Genomic DNA, 13,337 nt, shown 5'->3' with positions numbered 1-13,337 from the left:
GGAGAGATGAAATACAACAGCAAATGCAAGTAGGTCCCACTTCGAGGTCATGTGTGACTTGTGCAATCACTTAGGGCCCTGTGCTCAGAAGAGTGCCACACTTGGTTAAATATTCAGCTATCATGGTCTTGAAATTCTTAATAATTTTATCACTGAACTTATATTTTTTAAGTGAAGGCTGCTGGGACAATGGAGAATGTTCATGAGCAGAGGAGATACAGGTAACATGCAATCTATGTGTCCTCTTCCATTTCTTGCTACCTATTTGCATACAGTATTCATGATGCCCCATGAGCACATGTGTGGGAGTTTACTGAGATTTAAAGGGAGTACAAGGTGAGTGTGTTATGAATATAACTTGAGAACTAAGCTCTGATTTTTTATCTTGCCCAAATTCCTACCTAAGGGGTCTAGGGGGTCATGCTCTATAAACCATCAATTCTGATCAGATGGGTTTTATTCTATATATCGTGACTTACTTTTCAATCTGACTCTGGAATACCATTGTGAGATAAGGAAAAATATATAACCCCAAAATATATTTTCTTGCCACACTTTGAAATTACCCTGAAAAGTCTCTTGTGGGAAAAATCTACATCCTATAGAGAATCCCCTTTCCTCTTTGTTTTCCTTACTTTCTTTCCAGATCCAGGAGATAAGCAACTAAGAGCCAGATACCCTTTTAGGTCTGATAAGAAACATACAACCTGCTGTCTCTGAAGTCTGCTATCTGAGAGATTCCTCTGCACAATAAAACTTAGTCTCCACAATCCTTTATCTTAACCTGAACATTCCGTTCCATTGATCCCAGGTCTTCAGATAAACTCAACCAATTATGACCCAGAAAATGTTTAAATTTACTGATAGTCTGGGAGCTCCCACTTTGAGTTGTCTCACCTTTCTGAACCCAACCAATGTATTTCTTAAATGTATTTGGTTGATGTCTCGTGCCTCCCTAAAATATATAAAACCAAGCTGTACCCCAACCACCTTGGGCACATGTTCTCAGGACCTTCTGAGGGCTGTTTCACAGGCATGGTCACTCAAATTTCACTCAGAATCAATCTCTTAAAATATTATACAGAGTTTGACTCTTTTCATCAACAAACGGAGAAAGAGGACAGCACCCTGAGAAGCCACAACGTCTCTTTGAACCAGAAATTGCTTCAATCACAGCGTGAAGTCATTCTTTCTAAGAAACACACCATTCTAAGAAACACGAACAGCCAATGAAATTCATCATATCCTTTCTTAATTATGCTACTTTATTAACTAACCACTCATGCTGAAAACGATGACACAGAAGAAAAGGGAAAGATAGGGCAACTCATATTTATTTTCCTTTCAGTCCTTTCTTTTTCTTTTTTTTTTTTTTGAGACGGAGTCTCACTCTGTTGCCCAGGCTGGAGTGCAGTGGCACCATCTTGGCTCACTGCAAGCTCCACCTCCTGGGTTCATGCCATTCTCCTGCCTCAGCCTCCCGAGTAGCTGGGACTACAGATGCCTGCTACCACGCCTGGCTAATTTTTTGTATATTTAGTAGAGATGGGGTTTCACCATGTTGGCCAGGATGGTCTCGATCTCTTGACCTCATGATCCACCCGCCTCGGCCTCCCAAAGTGCTGGGATTACAGGCGTGACCCACCGCACCCGGCCTCCTTTCAGTACTTTCTTACTCAACAGTAAGCTTAAGGCAGAAACATGGGTAGACTGTGTGCATATCAAGAAGAAAAATAATAAGTTGATTTAGCTTTGTGTGGCATTTTCACTGTTCTGGTAAGAATAATACATATATATTTGTATATATATATATATAAGCTATGAAAAACAAGTTGAGTAATTTTGGTGATTCTACATACAAGTTAATTACTCATTTACTTGCATTTAAAACTGGCATTAGGAGGTGCTTCCACGATGGCTGAATAGGAACAGCTCCGGTCTGCAGCTCCCAGAGAGATTGACACAGAAGACAGGTGATTTCTGCATTTCCAACTGAGGAACCTGGTTCATCTCATTGAGACTGGATGGACAGTGGGTGCAGCCCACAGAGGGCGAGCCAAAGCAGGGTGGGGCGTCGCCTCACCTGAAGCACCAGAGGTTGAGGGATTTCCCTTTCCTAGCCAAGAGAAGCCATGAGAGACTATAACAGGAGGAACAGTACACTCCTGCCCAAATACTGCACCTTTCCTATGGTCTTCGCAACCAGCAGACCAGGAGATTCCCTATGGTGCCTGGCTCAGCAGGTCCCTTGCCCACAGAGCCCAGCAAGCTAAGATCCACTGGCTTGAAATTCTCACTGCTAGCGCAGGAGTCTGAGATGACCTGGGACACTGGAGCTTGGTGGGGGGAGGGGCATCCACCTTTGCTGAGGCTTGAGTAGGCGTTTTTATGCTTACAGTGTAAACAAAGCTGCCAGGAAGCTCAAACTGGGTGGAGGCCACCACAGCTCAGCAAGGCCCACTGCCTCTCTAGATTCCATCACTGTGGGAAGGGCATATGTGAACAAAAGGCAGCAGCCTCTGTCAGGGACTTACAGAAAAACCCCTCATCTCCCTGGGACAGAGCACCTGGGGGAAGGGGCAGGTGTGGGCACAGCTTCTGCAGACTTAAACATCCCTGCCTGACAGCTCTGAAGAGAGCAGTTGTTCTCCCAGCACGGCATTGGAGCTCTGATAATGAACAGACTGCCTTGTCAAGTGGGTCCCTGACCCCTGTGTAACTGACTGGGAGACACCTCCCAGTAGGGGCCGACAGACACCTCATATAGGAGAGCACTGCTTGGCATCTGGCAGGTGCCCGTCTAAGATAAAGTTTCCATAGTAAGGACCAGGCAGCAATATTTGCTGTTCTGCAGCCTCCACTAGTGATACCCAGGAAAACAGGGTCTGGAGTGGACCTCCAGCAAACTCCAACAGACCTGCAGCTAAGCAGCCTGACTGTTAGAAGGAAAACTAACAAATAGAAGGGGCCTGACTGTTAGAAGGAAAACTAACAAATAGAAAGGAATAGCATCAATATCAACAAAAAGGACATCCACACCAAAACCCCATCTGTAGGTCACCAACATCAAAGACCAAAAGTAGATAAAACCAAAAAGATGAGGAGAAACCAGAGCAGAAAGCCTGAAAATTCCAAAAACCAAAGCGCCCCTTCTCCTCCTAAGGATCACAACTCCTCGCCAGCAAGGGAACAAAACTGGATGGAGAATGAGTTTGACAAGTTGACAGAAGTAGGCTTCAGAAGGTGGATAATAACAAACTTCTCTGAGCTAAAGGAGCATTTTCTAACCCATCTCAAGGAAGCTAAAAACCTTGAAAACAGGTTAAAGGAATGGCTAACTATAATAACCAGTGTAGAGAAGAACATAAATGACCTGATGGAGCTGAAAAACACAGCACAAGAATTTCATGAAGCATACAGAAGCTTCAATAGCTGATTCAATCAAGCAGAACAAAGGATATCAGTGATTGAAGGTCAAACTGATGAAATAAAGTGCAAAGACAAGATTAGAGAAAAAAAGAGTGAAGAGAAATCAACAAAGCCTCCAAGAAATATGGGACTATGTGAAAAGACCAAACCTACGTTTGACTGGTGTACCTGAAAGTGATGGGGAGAATGGAACCAAGTTAGAAAACAGTCTTCAAGATATTATTCAGGAGAACTCCCCCAACATAGCAAGGGAGGCCAACATTCAAATTCAGGAAATATAGAGAACACCACAAAGATACTCCTCAAGAAGAGCAACCCAAAGAGACAAAATCATCAGATTCATCAAGGTTGAAATGAAGGAAAAAATGTTAACGGCAGCCAGAGAGAAAGGCTGGGTTACCCACAAAGGGCAGCCCATCAGACTAATAGCTGATCGCTCTGCAGAAACCCTATAAGCCAGAAGAGAGTGGGGGCCAATATTCAACATTCTTAAAGAAAAGAATTTTCAACCCAGAATTTCATATCCAGCCAAACTAAGATTCATAAGCAAAGGAGAAATAAGATCCTTTACAGACAAGCAAATGCTAAGAGATTTTGTCACCACCAGGCGTGCCTTACAAGAGCTCCTGAAGGAAGCCCTAAACATGGAAAGGAATAACTGGTACCAGCCACTGCAAAAACATGCCAAATTGTGAACACCATCAACTCTACGAAGAAACTGCATCAACCAACAGGCAAAATAACCAGCTAGCATCATAATGACAGGATCAAATTCACACATAACAACATTAACCTTAAATGTAAATGGGCTAAATGCTCCAATTAAAAGACACAGACTGGCAAATTGGATAAAGAGTCAAGACCCATTGGTGTGCAGTATTCAGGAGACCCATCTCACATGTGAAGACACACATAAGCTCAAAATAAATGGATGGGGGAAGATCTACCAAGCAAATGGAAAGCAAAAACAAAAAGCAGGGGTTGCAATCCTAGTCTCTGATAAAACAGACTTTAAACCAACAAAGATCGAGAGAGATGAAGAAGGCCATTACATAATGGTAAAGGGATCAATTCAACAAGAAGAGCTAACTATCCTAAATATACATGCACCCAATACAGGAGCACCCAGATTCATAAAGCAAGGTCTTAAAGACCTAAAAAGAGACTTAGACTCCTACACAATAATAATGGGAGACTGTAACAACCCACTGTCAATATTAGACAGATCAAGGAGACAGAAAATTAACAAGGATATCCAGGACTTGAACTCAGCTCTGGACCATGCAGACCTAATAGACATCTACCGAACTCTCTACCCTAAATCAACAGAATATACATTCTTCTCAGCACCACATCACAGTTATTCTAAAATTGACCACATAATTGGAAGTAAAACACTCCTCAGCAAATGTAAAAGAACAGAAATCACAACAAACAGTCTCTCAGACCACAGTGCAATCAAATTAGAACTCTGGATTAAGAAACTCACTAAAAACTGCACAACTACATGGAAACTGAACAACCTGCTCCTGAATGACTACTGGATAAATAACAAAATGAAGGCAGAAATAAAGATATTCTTTGAAACCAATGAGAACAAAGACATAACATACCAGAATCTCTGAGACACATTTAAAGCAGTGTGTAGAGGGAAATTCATAGCACTAAGTGCCCACAAAAGAAAGCAGGAAAGATCTAAAATCAACACCATAACATCACAATTAGAAGAACTAGAGAAGCAAGAGCAAACAAATTCAAAAGCTAGCAGAAGGCAAGAAATAACTAAGCTCAGAGCAGGACTAAAGGAGATAGAGACACAAAAAAACCCTTCAAAAAATCAATGAATACAGGAGCTGTTTTTTTGGAAAGATCAACAAGATAGATAAACCACTAGCAAGACTAATAAAGAAGAAAAGAGAGAAGAATCAAATAAACCCAATAAAAAATGATAAAGGGGATATCACCACCGATCTCATGGAAATACAAACTACCATCAGAGAATAGTATAAACACCTCTACACAAATAAATTAGAAAATCTAGAAGAAATTGATAAATTCCTGGACACAGACACCCAGCCAAGACTAAACCAGGAAGAAATTGAATCTCTGAATAGACCAATGCCCTGAAATGCTCTGAAATTGAGGCAATAATTGAGGCAGAAAAAGTCCAGGACCAGATGGATTCAGAGCCAAATTCTACCAGAGGTACAAAGAGGAGCAGATACCATTCCTTCTGAAACTATTCCAATGAATAGAAAAAGAGGGAATCCTCCCTAACCCATTTTATGAGGCCAGCATCATCCTGATACCAAAGCCGGGCAGAGACACAACAAAAAAAAGGGGATTTTAGGCCAATATCCCTGATGAACACCAATGTGAAAATACTCAATAAAATACTGGCAAACTGAATCCAGCAGCACATCAAAAAGCTTATCCACCACCAAGTCAGCTTCATCCCTGGGATGCAAGGCTCGTTCCACATACATAAATCAATAAACGTAATCCATCACATAAACAGAATCAATGACAAAAACCACATGATTATCTCAATAGATGCAGAAGAGGCCTTGACAAAATTCAATAGCCCTTCATGCTAAAAACTCTCAATAAACTAGGTACTGATGGAACATATCTCAAAATAATAAGAGCTATTTATGACAAAGCCACAGCCAATATCATACTGAATGGGCAAAAACAGTTTCCCTTTGAAAACTTGGCACAAGAAAAGGATGCCCTCTCTCACCACTCCTATTCAACATAGTGTTGGAAGTTCTGGCCAGGGCAATTAGGCAGGAGAAGGAAATCAAGGGTATTCAATTAGGAAAAGAGGAAGTCAAATTGTCCCTGTTTGCAGATGACATGATTGTATACCTAGAAAACCCCATTGTCTCAGCCCAAAATCTCCTTAAGCTGATAAGCAACTTCAGCAAAGTCTCAGGATACAAAACCAATGTGCAAAAATCACAAGCATTCCTATATGCCAATAACAGACAAACAGAGAGCCAAATCATGAGTGAACTCCCATTCACAATTGCTTCAAAGAGAATAAAATACTTAGGAATCCAACTTACAAGGGACGTGAAGGACCTCTTCAAGGAGAACTACAAACAACTGCTCAATGAAATAAAAGAGGATACAAAGAAATGGAAGAACATTCCATGCTCATGGGTAGGAAGAAACAATATCGTGAAAATGGCCACACTGCCCAAGGTAATTTATAGATTCAATGCCATCCCCATCAAGCTACCAATGACTTTCTTCACAGAATTGGAAATAGCTACCTTAAACTTCATATGGAACCAAAAAAGAGCCCGCATTGCCAAGTCAATCCTAAGCCAAAAGAACAAAGCTGGAGGCATCATGCTACCTGACTTCAAACTATACTACAAGGCTACAGTAACCAAAACAGCATGGTACTGGTACCAAAACAGATATATAGACCAATGGAACAGAACAGAGGCCTCAGAAATAACACCACACATCTACAACCATCTATCTTTGACAAACCTGACAAAAACAAGCAATGGGGAAAGGATTCCCTATTTAATAAATGGTGCTGCTGGGAAAACTGGCTAGGCATATGTAGAAAGCTGAAACTGGATCCCTTCCTTACATCTTATACAAAAATTAACTGAAGATGGATTAAAAACTTAAATGTAAGACCTAAAACCATAAAAACCCTAGAAGAAAACCTAGGCAATACCATTCAGGACACAGGCATGGGCAAAGACTTCATGAATATAATACTAAAAGCAATGGCAACAAAAGCCAAAATAGACAAGTTGGATCTAATTAACTTAAAGAGCTTCTGCACAGCAAAAGAAACTACCATCAGAGTGAACAGGCAACCTATACAATGGGAGAAAATTTTTGCAATCTATCCATCTGACAAAGCACTAATATCCAGAATCTACAAAGAACTTAAAAAAATTTACAAGAAAAATACAAACAACCCCATCAAAAAGCAGGTGAAGGATATGAACAGACACTTCTCAAAAGAAGACACTGGCCAGGTGCAGTGGCTCATGCCTGTAATCCCAGCACTTTGGGAGGCCAAGGCGGGTGGATCACGAGGTCAGGAGATCCAGACCATCCTGGCTAACATGGTGAAACCCTGTCTCTGCTTAACTTAAAATACAAAAAATTAGCCAGGCGTGGTGGCGGGTGCCTGTAGTCCCAGCTACTCAGGAGGCTGAGGCAGGAGAATGGCGTACACCCGGGAGGCGGAGCTTGCAGTGAGCCGAGATCATGCCACTGCACTCCAGCCTGGGCAACAAAGCGAGACTCCACCTCAAAAAAGAAACAAAAGAAGACATTTATGCAGCCAACAGACATATGAAAAAATGCTCATCATCACTGGTCATTAGAGAAATGCAAATCAAAACCACACTGAGATATCATCTCACACCAGTTAGAATGGTGATCATTAAAAAGTCAGGAAACAACAGATGCTGGAGAGGATGTGGAGAAATAGGAACACTTTTACACTGTTGGTGGGAGTGTAAATTAGTTTAACCATTATGGAAGACAGTGTGGCAATTCCTCAAGGATCTAGAACTAGAAATACCATTTGACCCAGCAATCCCATTACTGGGTATATACCCAAAGGATTATAAATCATGCTACTATAAAGACACATGCACATGTATGTTTATTGTGGCACTATTCATAACAGAAAAGACTTGGAACCAACCCAAATGTCCACCAATAATAGACTGGATAAAGAAAATGTGGCACATATACACCATGGAATACTATGCAGCCATAAAAAAGAATGAGTTCATGTCCTTTGCAGGGACATGGATGAAGCTGGAAACCATCATTCTCAGCAAACTATCACAAGGACAGAAATACAAACACTGTATGTTCTCACTCATAAGTGGGAATTGAACAATGAGAGCACATGGACACAGGGAGGGGAACATCACACACCAGGTCCTGTCATCGGGTTGGGGGCTGGGGGAGGGATAGCATTAGGAGAAATACCTAATGTAAATGATGAGTTCGTGGGTGCCGCAAACCAACATGGCACATGTATACATATGTAACAAACCTGCACGTTGTGCACATGCACCCCAGAACTTAAAGTATAATAAAAAAAAAAAAAAACTGGCATTAAACTATATAAGATGAATAGTAAAATTCATGCTAATAATTTAAATTTAAATTTTTATTTATTAACGATACTAAATAGTAAGTAAAAAGACCATGCTAAGTCAAGAGAAAGAGACCATGGAAGAAAGAAAAAAGCTTGATATTTTAGTCCTTTTCATGGCATTTTTTTCCGCTTTTAAACAAGAGGGCCCATATTTTCACTTTGCACTGGGACTCGCAAATTATGTAGCCAGCCCTGTTGGCAAGAGTGCAGCTTCCCCTCTCCTATGCTAATAGCAGACATTACTGATTGCATATGGTACTGTTCCTCACTGAGCCGAAATATGACCTCAAAATCTTTTTGAAAGCAGGGTTCAAAAGTGCAATCTGAGCAGGCATACAAGCTAAATCTATGGGCATCCCTCAAAATCAAACTATGCAGATGGAAATGGGGCTGGCTTTCCAGACAATGAAAATACTGGCTGGTGTGTTACCAGAGTAATGAGTAGGCCAAGCTTGCTAAACTGTAAACTATCCACTACCTGTGAAGCTATCAACCCAGTTTCAAATGTAAAACAACATAACAAAAATCAGCTTGACAAACAAGATAATTAGACTTAACTTTGATCATGTGTTTCATTAGATACAGAAATGGCCCACAATTTAGAGTTCTTTCTAATTATGTTAGAGTAGGAGCCTCTAAAAAATGTATAATGCAATAAATGGATCAATATTTATATGGTGCTAATTATATGCCAGGTGCTATTTTTAAATGATTTGCATACATTAACTCATTTAATCCATATAACAGGCCCAGTGTGGTAGCTCCCACCTATAATCCCAGCACTTTGGGAGGCTACAGCAGGAGAATCACTTGAGGCCAAGAGTTCAAGTCCAGGAATTTGAGTCCATCTTGGGCAACACAGTGAGACCCCCATCTCTAAAAAAAAATAAAAAAAAGTTTTAAAAATTCATACAACAACCTATGAAGTAGGTACTGTGGTTATCTCATTTTTATAAGTGAAAAAACTGGGACAGAGAGGGGTTTAATAACTACCTCAAGGTCATCATCTAATCAATAACAGAGCCAGTTAGTGTGGATTTAGAGTTTATACACTTAAAACCTCTTGAAGAAGTCCCCGCAGAAGGTGTCCATCACAGACATGGCAACGTTTTGCTAAAGATGTTTTCTCGGGAAGCTCTCGGGGTTTTCTCTGGGTTTTTTCCTCCTCCTATGTGACATTCTTTGTCATCTGTACCTCAGAGCAGTTCTACTTGAGTTACCTCACAGTCCCTAACGAGCAATTTCACCCATTTTAGCCCTTCCCACACTAACCACGAATTCAAGATCAGCCCAAGAAGTAACAACATCCATGTCATCAGCTCAGCCAGCCAAAACACCCTGTATTCCAGCTTTTGTAAATATTATTAGCTAATACCTCGCTTCAAACCTTAAAACCACACACAAGAATCTTAGAGCTGGAAGGGTTTTTGGAAATCATCTAATCCAGGGATAATAAAAAGGTTTACCTCACATGCCCATTTTGATCTGATTGATTGGTAGTGGATGCCTGGAGTGACATGAGAAGGGTTTTGATGCCATTTGGAGTTTACTGAAATAAGGTACATGCCTGACATGTACCTGAGAGAGCAGCAGAAGCTCATATGCTATCCTAGCAGTACAGTGTAGCTCTTAGGAATATGGGCTCTGGGGCTAGATTTCCCAGGATCAAAGTCTTGCTTCACTGTTTGCTGATAGTGCAAACTTAAGCAAGTTTCTAAATCTATCTAGGTTCTCTTGTTTGTGAAATGAGGCTGATAAAACCTACCTGATAGGTTGGTTGTGATAATTTAGTGAAATAGTATATGGAAAGTGCTTATTGGAATATCTAGTATGCCCTAAGTACTCAACATGCTGTTATCACATATTGATCATAAGCAACTTGTGGTATCTGGCATGGGTCCTGGAGGTGACAGTGGCAGCAACAGTGCCATTTATATGCCATTTCTGATCTAGTCCTATCTTTTAAACCTACAGATGGAGAAGCTGAAGCTGCAGAACCTGTGGGGCTTTCCCAAAATCACATATATTATCTCCTTCAAAACTAAAGGCACTCAGGGAACATAATCTTCTTGCCCTGGCTCTGCCTCTCCCTGCGTGCAACCTCAGGCAAAGCACTGCTCTCTGGACTTCAGTGTCCTTATCTGTATAATAAATGAGTCAGAATCCAACTGATCTTCACAGAGTAGTCACTCCCAGAGGGTCCTGTATTTCCGGGGGGTGAGGAACACTTTTACCCATAGTTCACTGGACATTACAAATAGCAATTCTTTACTTCCAGTTTTGACAGTTTTAGTGTTAACTAATCACTCCAGTATTCCTTGCACAAATGCACACGTACATTCCATTTGCTTTGATCTCAAACTTAAGTTTTTTATGAATGAAGGCTACAGCTGGACACCAAAAGATATACCATTAATTTTTAAGTATGCCTCAGAGGGTCTAATGGGCTATGACCCACAATGGTCATATCAGCGGCATTCCACTTCCTCTTGAGCCACTGGCCAAGCTGGTGTTGAGGTGCATGTCCCAGTTTATCTCCAGCCCTCCTAATCTCAGACTTTCTGCACCTATGCTAATATTTGAACCAACTCTTCTTTTTTTAATTGAATCCAATGCAATGTACCTGGGAACCCTGCTTCAAAATCTGATGCCAAATTTAAAATACTGAACAAAATCCAGGTTTTTATTCATTTTCTGATAGGCACTTGCTGCTAATTAAGCATCCAAACAATGTTCTAAAAAGGAAGAAAAATAATAAAATATGGACTTAACATTAATCACACAGACATACATGTAATATACGTTATCTTTATAGCAGGAACCAATAAAAGAATACAATATAAAACACATATTTGTACTAGATAATTTTGTATAAATATTTTAAAGGTTTCTTAGCTCAGGGATTAGAGCACTGGTTTTATAAAAGAGCAGGTCATATATTCAAATTTCACGAAGACATTCCTGATGTCTTTCAGAGAAGTATAACACACATATTAAGAATCTGGACTCAAGAGCCACATTATCTGAATTCAAATCTTGACTTTCTCACTTCCTAGCTGGTGATCATGAGCAAGTCATTAAATAAATTCTCTTACCTCAGTTTGCTCAACTGAAAAATGGGAATAATGATGATCTGGTAAGAATTGTTTAAAGGACTCAATACACATTAAGTGTTTAGCCCAGTGACTGCCCACATTTCAAGACAAAGGTGAATTCAAGCCTCTTGACATAATGACCTCACTTTTCAACTTATTTATTGCCTCGTATTTTACAGATAAAGAAACTAAAGTTCAGAGAAGAGCTGTTGCCTAAAGTAACGTTCGCTGAGCAGGTCAGGACAGGACACTACTTAGTAGCAAAGCCAGGACCAGAACCCAATTTTTCTAAACCTCAGAGCACTACTTTCCTCAAATCAGTGTTCCTTCTGCCTCATCTAGTGTAGATACACATATCCATCTTCCTGCTTCACTACCTGCTTCTACTCAGATGGGCTTCCTGAGAGGAAGATCTCTGTCATATTCTCATTGCCTGGCACCGTTCCTAGCATATAGTAAACTTTATTATCTAATTGAGTTGAATTCATTTATCAGCTCTTTATATTATACACCTAACTTCTTTTAGATGTTGCAAATAAGCTGATTGCCAGTTATTTAGTTCTTAAGGAGACAGTCCAGTAGAGTGGTTTAGAAAAAAGACTCCACAGCTGGGCTGTATGGGCTCAAACTGTACTTCTGCCACTTACTAATTAATTTGACCATGGCCAGGTTACTTCACCTCAGCTTCTTCAGTTATAAAATGGGACAATAACACCTCTGTCATAGGGTTATGAGTGATAACTTGGAATAATATGCAATGGTCAATTGTATGTGTGGACTTGACTAGCCTATAATCTCAGTTACTCAATCCAACACAACTAGGTGCAGCCGCAAAAGTATTTTGTAGCTGTGTTTAACATCTACAATCAGGAACTCTGACTGATAAAGTATGTAAAGCTCATACCTGGCCCATCATACTTAATGAATGTTAACTGCTAATAGTGTTAGTGATATTTCCATTGTTGTTGAACACATACTGAAAGACTTAACACAATGACTTTAAGTGTAAGGGTATAAATCTTTGTCTACAGTTGTCCTGAAGGGATTATGCCTGCAACTTACTTTCAAACAAGTAGTTGGAACTGTATATAGATAGATATTGGTCAAGCACATATGGAAAAATATTAACATTTGGGGATTCTGATGACAGGATATATGGGAATTCTTTGAACTACTTTTAAAACATTTTATGTCTGAAATCATTATTTTAAAAAAGTTAGGCTGGGCATGGTGGCTCACGCCTGTAATCCCAGCATTTTGGGAGCCCAAGGTGGGCAGATCGCTTGAGCTCAGGAGTTCAAGACCAGCCTAGGCCACACGGTAAAACCCCATCTCTACAAAAAATACAAAAAAAATAGCTGGGCATGGTGATGCATCCTGTGGTCCCAGCTACTCGAGAGGCTGAATTGGGAGAATCGCTTGAGCCTGGGAGGTCGAGGCTGCAATGAGCCATGTTCATGCCACTGCACTTTATCCTGGGCAACAGAGTGAGACCCACCCTGTTTCAAAAATTAATTAGTTAATTAATTAATTTAATTACAAGTTAAAATTTTAAAATCAATAGAATTAAATTATATTTAAAATGTTCCAACAGATTTACTCTGGCAACAACCAAAGGTCTGAGACAAGGATTGCTGATGCGGAGTGAAAGAGAT

At 40.3% G+C, this 13,337-nt stretch overlaps 1 long non-coding RNA gene across 2 annotated transcripts in view; it reads right to left on the bottom strand.

Moving 5' to 3' along the window:
• Window positions 1-13,337, bottom strand: part of LOC134739173 (uncharacterized) — a 368,829-nt gene that overhangs the window by 110,465 nt on the left and 245,027 nt on the right. The window lies entirely within an intron of this gene.

The sequence above is a fragment of the Pongo pygmaeus genome, chromosome 2, assembly GCF_028885625.2.
Source record: "Pongo pygmaeus isolate AG05252 chromosome 2, NHGRI_mPonPyg2-v2.0_pri, whole genome shotgun sequence".
Lineage (NCBI taxonomy): Eukaryota > Metazoa > Chordata > Mammalia > Primates > Hominidae > Pongo > Pongo pygmaeus.
The sequence above is the reverse complement of the archived record's forward strand: the minus strand, read 5'-3'. Positions and strand labels throughout refer to the sequence as shown.